This window comes from Perna viridis, chromosome 15 (genome assembly GCF_037379345.1).
Source record: "Perna viridis isolate PV_CMFRI_1.1 ecotype Kerala chromosome 15, ASM3737934v1, whole genome shotgun sequence".
In the NCBI taxonomy this organism is placed as follows: Eukaryota; Metazoa; Mollusca; class Bivalvia; order Mytilida; family Mytilidae; genus Perna; species Perna viridis.
In genome coordinates this window covers 27024172-27030634 of record NC_142459.1, presented here as the reverse complement: position 1 = coordinate 27030634, position 6463 = coordinate 27024172, and the positions used below count along the sequence as shown (strand labels likewise).

The 6463-nt window shown below is 33.8% G+C and overlaps 1 long non-coding RNA gene across 2 annotated transcripts; it reads left to right on the top strand.

Annotated features, from left to right (window-relative positions):
* Positions 1-1271: 1271 nt before the first annotated feature.
* On the top strand, positions 1272-3868 carry LOC148597641 (uncharacterized). Of its 2 annotated transcripts, XR_015918828.1 has the most exons (4): positions 1272-1431; positions 2572-2638; positions 3314-3387; positions 3723-3868. It is a non-coding gene; the product is annotated as an uncharacterized LOC148597641 (long non-coding RNA). The 2 variants fall into 2 exon arrangements; XR_015918829.1 differs by lacking the exon at positions 3314-3387.
* The last annotated feature ends 2595 nt before the right edge of the window (positions 3869-6463 follow it).

The window sequence follows — 6463 nt, the reverse complement described above, 5'->3', positions numbered from 1 at the left end:
TTGTGCATAAGAAATAATCAAACAAATAGTTGCTTCACATATTTTCGATCAAAGTGAATAGAATGTATCATTTTCATAATTTTCTTGGGTAAATTTAGGGTCCTATGTCAGCTCCTATTTTGTAAATATCTTGATCTGCCACACGAAACACGTACGAAGCCATATTACGGGATGTATTTATTACCTAGATTATAAGTGCCCCCAGCTAAACCGACCACTTCCTGTATATCGTACTTAATTAACAGTAAAACGGAATATCGAGCTGTTAATACCTGTAGTCATTTTCTCGTAATAAACGAAAATTTAAGTTTTACGTATACGTTTTGACGGCAGATTTTGATTTTTTAAATTCATTATGAAGATCAAGTCAAGTCAATATCTGTATAAGTTAAGTAAGGCAATCATGGTCACCAGTACAATGTTACAACAAACAACAGTACATATCCCAGTATTCTAACAACTGAACAGAAGATGATATACTTTACAAATGCAAATACACAATCATAATTAAAGTAATTAAGTTAAGACTGTAAATACATGGAAAAGGAACCTACATAAATTACGCATCACCTTGAAATTTCCAGTGATTTTGAAATATATGCATGTACTATATTTTGAAAGAGGAGGGGCTTCTAAAATAATAAGGCTAGACATACTGGCGTCACAACTCGATACAAAATGAAATTCATCCTCGACACTTTTCATTTTGCACAAAGCACACTATCTATTTGACATCTCTGTACCATAGTAACTCCCAGTTTCAACAAACAAGGAATGTGATGATTATCTTAGTTTACATCTAGTAAAGCATTTTTTTGTAATAAGTCCGTTTTGTTAAATATTTCTGCAGACTTGGTACAAATTCAACAACAAATTTGTACAAATAACACTTAGGAGAGCCCTGAAAGGTTCCGTTTAGATCAAATGTTAAGTACCAGTCAATATAAAATTCAGACACTGCTAATGGAAAAGTGATTCATGTTGGATATAAAGTAATTCACGGTGAAGAAAAACCTACCAAACAAACGATGCTTCTTTTTCTCTATTTAGCGCAACAAACAAATACAAAACTAAGACTGGTTATGTGGTCAGTAACTGTTTCTAAACAAGAAATAGAATTAAATTGGGTTGGTTTTTGACGTGCTGTCTGATTTTTAGAACGCCTGATAAAAAAATGTACTTGCGATTAAAATACTACGAGTGTGAAATGTGGTGCACGATAGAACGTTTCCATATGTTGTTACGTTTTGGTCCGTGGTCAAATCATAACTTGTCACATTACACCATAATTCGTTTCTTTCCCCTGTATTTTCAAACTCATTGAGAAACTCTTCGCATGAGAATAAGCACGCGAGAATAAGAACTATCACAGCTTTCAAAATCTTGGATGCAATTAATATTTTAAACTCGTTCTTTCCAAAATAGAAACAGGTTAGTATCATTCATTCCCGAGTATTCTATATTGTCGTTTACTAAACGGAAATAAACGCGAGTTGAAGGATCAGTCAGTCATAACCATTTTACTGCTACAAGTGGGGCTGCATGTTCTGGACAACAACAGCAGGTCTCACTTCCAGATAATGTTCACTAAAGCCATGTAAACATGATGGCTTTTCAAAGGGTATGGTCTGGATTAGACACCCCCTTTTTTTGTTGGAATTTTTTTTTCAATATTTTGCCATTTTTTGGGCAAATGTGGCAGAGTCAAACTTCATAGTTTGCATATTTTAAGCAATGATTTTTTATTTATGTACTGCAATGGTAATTCTTCTACAAGTGATGGAATAAATATTGAGTGAAAAATGTGACTAAAACAGTATAAGCAATGACCATTTTTGAATGCTGGAATAATACATTTTGTATGTGTTCCATAAGTTTATCTGTGCACACAGTAAGACAAACTAGATAGAGGTAGGTACTGTCTCACATAAGATACAGTACAAATGTTGTTTTTTTTTTTTTTGTTAAAATGTAGATATGGATAGTTATGGGTACAAATGTAACTTGTTTATGTTGTTAATCTTCTGTATTAACAATTCAGAAAGGCTTTAAATTTGAAATTAACAATATAGATATGATCATTTGAAACCATAATAGATTCAGTGCTTCTAGACCCTAATGTAGTACAGAGTTTTGATTTTAGCATTTTAAATATGAAAATACTAGTTTAGTTTTTCAACCTGTCCATCACACACTGAAGATTGGATGCAAGTTTTCATTAGTGGGAATTGGGGTGTCAGATTTCTTGTGTTTGAAGAGAGATTGTGTTACGATTTGGAAATTGTATATATATGGCATATAAGTTGTACTGATTTCATTTTTTCTTCTCATGGACTTTCATCAGTGGACTTAGTACTGTCATATTTTAAAAAATTGGAATATTTGTTTTTGGCACCACTTTTTGCTCTTATTTCTGAACATTGATAAAAAAAAATGGTGACAGAATTTTGGAAGCCAGCGCAGCCCCTGTTTCAGTTACATGTTTATAACTCCATTTTACTGTCTATATACAGAATCTGAAAGTTATCTAATTTTGAAATAATGCATAATGAGTATAATTTTGTTTTGAAGGTGCTCTATGTTGCTCAAGAGAGATTAGAGGATGCATGAAAGGATTCTTAGTAATGACTCGTAAAAGGTGAGTGACGTATAAAGAACTTGCAAAATTAAATATTAAACCAACTTTGTCTGAGGCAAGATAAACAAGCTATAGCTAGATGTTAAGTTCTGGTAAAATCACTATTACTTGCTATCAGGAGATATCTCTTTTTATATACAGATGCTTTTGTTATATGATTAAGCCAAAAACAAATATCTTTATTGTGTGAATATTCAATTGCAAATAGAGTTTGTCAAGTCCTATTCTAAAATTATAGTTGAACTGGACCATTATCTTTTAAGCTCTTCTCTTTGCACCACTAACATACCTTGTGTTTCAAAGGTAATCAAGGGAACCAATGTAATAGCGGCAATCAAAGGAATGTAATTGAGGGACAAAGACCAGACATGGAAAACAGACATACACAACAAAGAACATAAAGTAACTAAAATCATACAAAGTAACAAAAGCAAATGAGCAACTCAGAATACACTAAACTTGTTACATTTTTTTGAAAGTTCAACGACAGCTTTCTCCACAATCTCTTAATTAATTTTGATTAAACTTACCCCCAGCATGTTGGACTTAACATTGAATGTTACTTATGTGCATTACAAGATAACTGCTTTAAGGATGCTTACAATGAAAATTAATTCAACTAAATTGAAAGGTACCACATGTATTATCATGCAGAATTGTTTTTCACCATTTCAGGGACCAGCCACCTGCTTGCCTCTATGGTGAATGACTAATTCTGTATATGCAAACTTGATAGCTTATTATATCAGGTATACACTGTTCTTCAGAATTTTTGTACTCCTGCTTTTTGAGACGGGACATATTATGGCATACTGGTGTCCGTCCATCTGTTCTTCATACTTTGCACAATAAATCAAAAGTGCTGCCATGAACTTATATAGAAAGCACTTTATCTGTGTGTCTGTTTGTCTGTTCATGTTATCTTTTAGATGTCTGATTGCAAGTAATTTCAGCTGTTGATATTACAAATGAACATATATCAAGTAAGAAAAAATAAGATCACTGTGATTACAAATAAAATGGTATTGTAAAATATTTTATATATTTTGTTTGCATAAAGATTTTTACTTGTTTTATTATACAGAGACGAGAAAGGAAGCATGTTTCATGGGTTGAAGCTGACCAAGAAGAAAAAGAAGTGCCAAAAAGCTGATTATGGACCTGAATTTAGACTTCCATTAGAATTTTTATAATTTATTTAAATACTAAGATAAAAGTACTGCTCATATAGCATTCTAAGTTTATATTCTTAAACAGCATATTTATAGTCAGAGTGTCTTTGAATATTTTTTTCTATTTCGTTGTTTTACATTTGTGGTTGATAAGTGAATTTTCAAAGTGATTTCATTTCAAAGCTATAAAAGATTAAAAACTTCAAAAACATCCCAAAACAATACAAAAAACCTCTCTTTTTTAGTCATTCAGCTTTTTTATTCATACTGCGCAGAAGAAAAATGCACTAAGTGAATATGTAAGGCATACACTCTCTATGACTATCATTGTATTTTAACACAAGATATCCCATGGGAGAAAAAAAATCCCATGGGAGAAAAAAATCCCATGGGACACAAAAAAATCCCATGGGATTTCCTGAAATCCCATGGGATATTGAAAAATCCCATGGGATAAAAAAATGCCATGAATTTCAAATTGTAACTACAAATGTATTTTAGTAAATATTGCAAAACAAAATACATTTTATTAAATCCCATGCAAATCTCCATCCAATGGTTACTCACATGCCATGGTAGGGTGAAGAAAAAGCGGCGCAAGATTTGCAATTCAGTGTTTTGCAAATTTAAATTGTCCTGTGTTAAGACCATTATGCGTTGAATATATTGTTACTAACGGACGTATCTATTTAAAATGGGGTCAATGTGCTCTTACTTAAAAAAGGCCGAAAAGGCGGGAATAGAGATTACGATATATACATGTATATCTTGTATCTATATTAAAGATTGTTTTCTAAAGTTCACATTTTTCTCAGTTCTTATATTATTTGATCCTTTTTAAATTCTGTTTAATAACTACTATCACAGATTAGACATTAGTTAAATGTAAAAGGGGACAAAACTGGGTAAAAAACCTGAGAAAAAAATCTAAAACTTATTCCTTGATAAAAGTAACATAAGATGTATGTAAACGCATTTTTCTTATTATTAAAGATTTCTTAGATAAAGGGGTCAAAATTTGACCTTATCCTGACAAGTTGATTTATGGTCAAATATTGGATCTAAGTGATTGAAACAAATCAATTCATAACTAAAAGCTTATTTAAGACGTTTGTGTGTCAAAAGTGCTTAGTCAATCCACAGTCAATCCTCCATTCTAATTATTTCTCAAATATAAAAAGTATGTAAAAATTGTTAACAGTTACCAGTGTACAGAGTTAAACGGATGGCTGTCATATCATGCCCTGTTCGGTGAATGTTTTTTTTCGTTCTATTATTTACGTTGGTTTTTCATCCCGTACAGGCAATTCTGTTCAATGAGAAGGTTCAATAGCAAATTTGTACAAAAACAACTTTAATATCAAACAAAAATGAAATCTGCAGGCTCTCGATCGTGTGGTGATATGCTTCAAGTTCATAACATGACATTTTTTGTAAGTCAGAAAGAAGTAACATGCGGTAAACATATAACACATGATTTCCGACACTCGCTACGAGTGACATGTGTTTACCGGCGAGGTTTTTCAAATTACACCAACGGCACAAATGTACTCCCATGTTGCCGCTTCACCTTGTTACACCAATGACACAGATATACCTCCGATGTTGCCGTTTCACCTTGTTACACCAATGACACAGATATACCTCCGATGTTGCCGCTTCACCTTGTTACACTTTACCCAAATCAGATGTCAATTGAGTAATAACAAATAATATATAAAAAGCCTTAAATAATTTTTAGGTGTTAAGCTTAAATATCTCCATTGGGCTTCAGTAAAAACTAGTTTTCTACATTTTTTGTCCACATCTGGTTGCCATAGAAACGGATTTATTTAGTTGAAGCTTTGTGTAGTAGGGAAATTCACAAAATGTCTTTACATAGAATTTCTCGTCAGTAAAAGAACGCTTACTCTATCGGTGCGAATTACCTTTGCGCCCAGTTTTCAGTGGGGACTTAAAGTTTGGTTACTTCAAGTACTTTGTCGCGATTGTTCCCCGTGCAGGTCCGGGTGTTAAAAGAATAGGCCTGCAGCAGCGCTAAGCTTGTCGTAAAAGGCGACTAAATAGTGCTCAGAACCCTAGCTGAGGGCTAGGGCGTTCTGCCCACAGAGCAACAGGAATGTGTGCCCCAGGTGGTGGAATGGGGTGCCCCTGGCGTGTTACATGCTGGGGTTGTCAGGCTATAATACGGAAAACCTGACCGCAAATCATAGTGGCGCACCGTGTTGGGAAAGATGCCACGTTACTCGCACGTTAAAGAACCTACTGTGGTATTCTCCCGGAGTAGGAACCATAGGGCTCCGCCACAGGAGGCTAAATTGCCCGACCTTACCCACCTCTCCCTATTTCCAGTGGAAATCAAAATTTGTCGACCCCATTGTCCTTGTGTCCCATCCAATTTTCATTCCATCATCATTTCATGTTCATTTAATCACCAATTTCATGTTCATCGTCTGAATATAGCTGAAATATTGCTGCTCGGACGTTAAACCCCAACAAACAAACAAACAAACAAAATTGTCGTGATTGTCTTCTTTCCCTCCCCTTGGAATATATTCTTTTGATAACTACTCAAGTCTTGTCTCCCTTGATTACTCCATTTAATTATTTGCTGGTAGTGTATACGCCAAGAGTGACTTCATTTTTTTTTCAA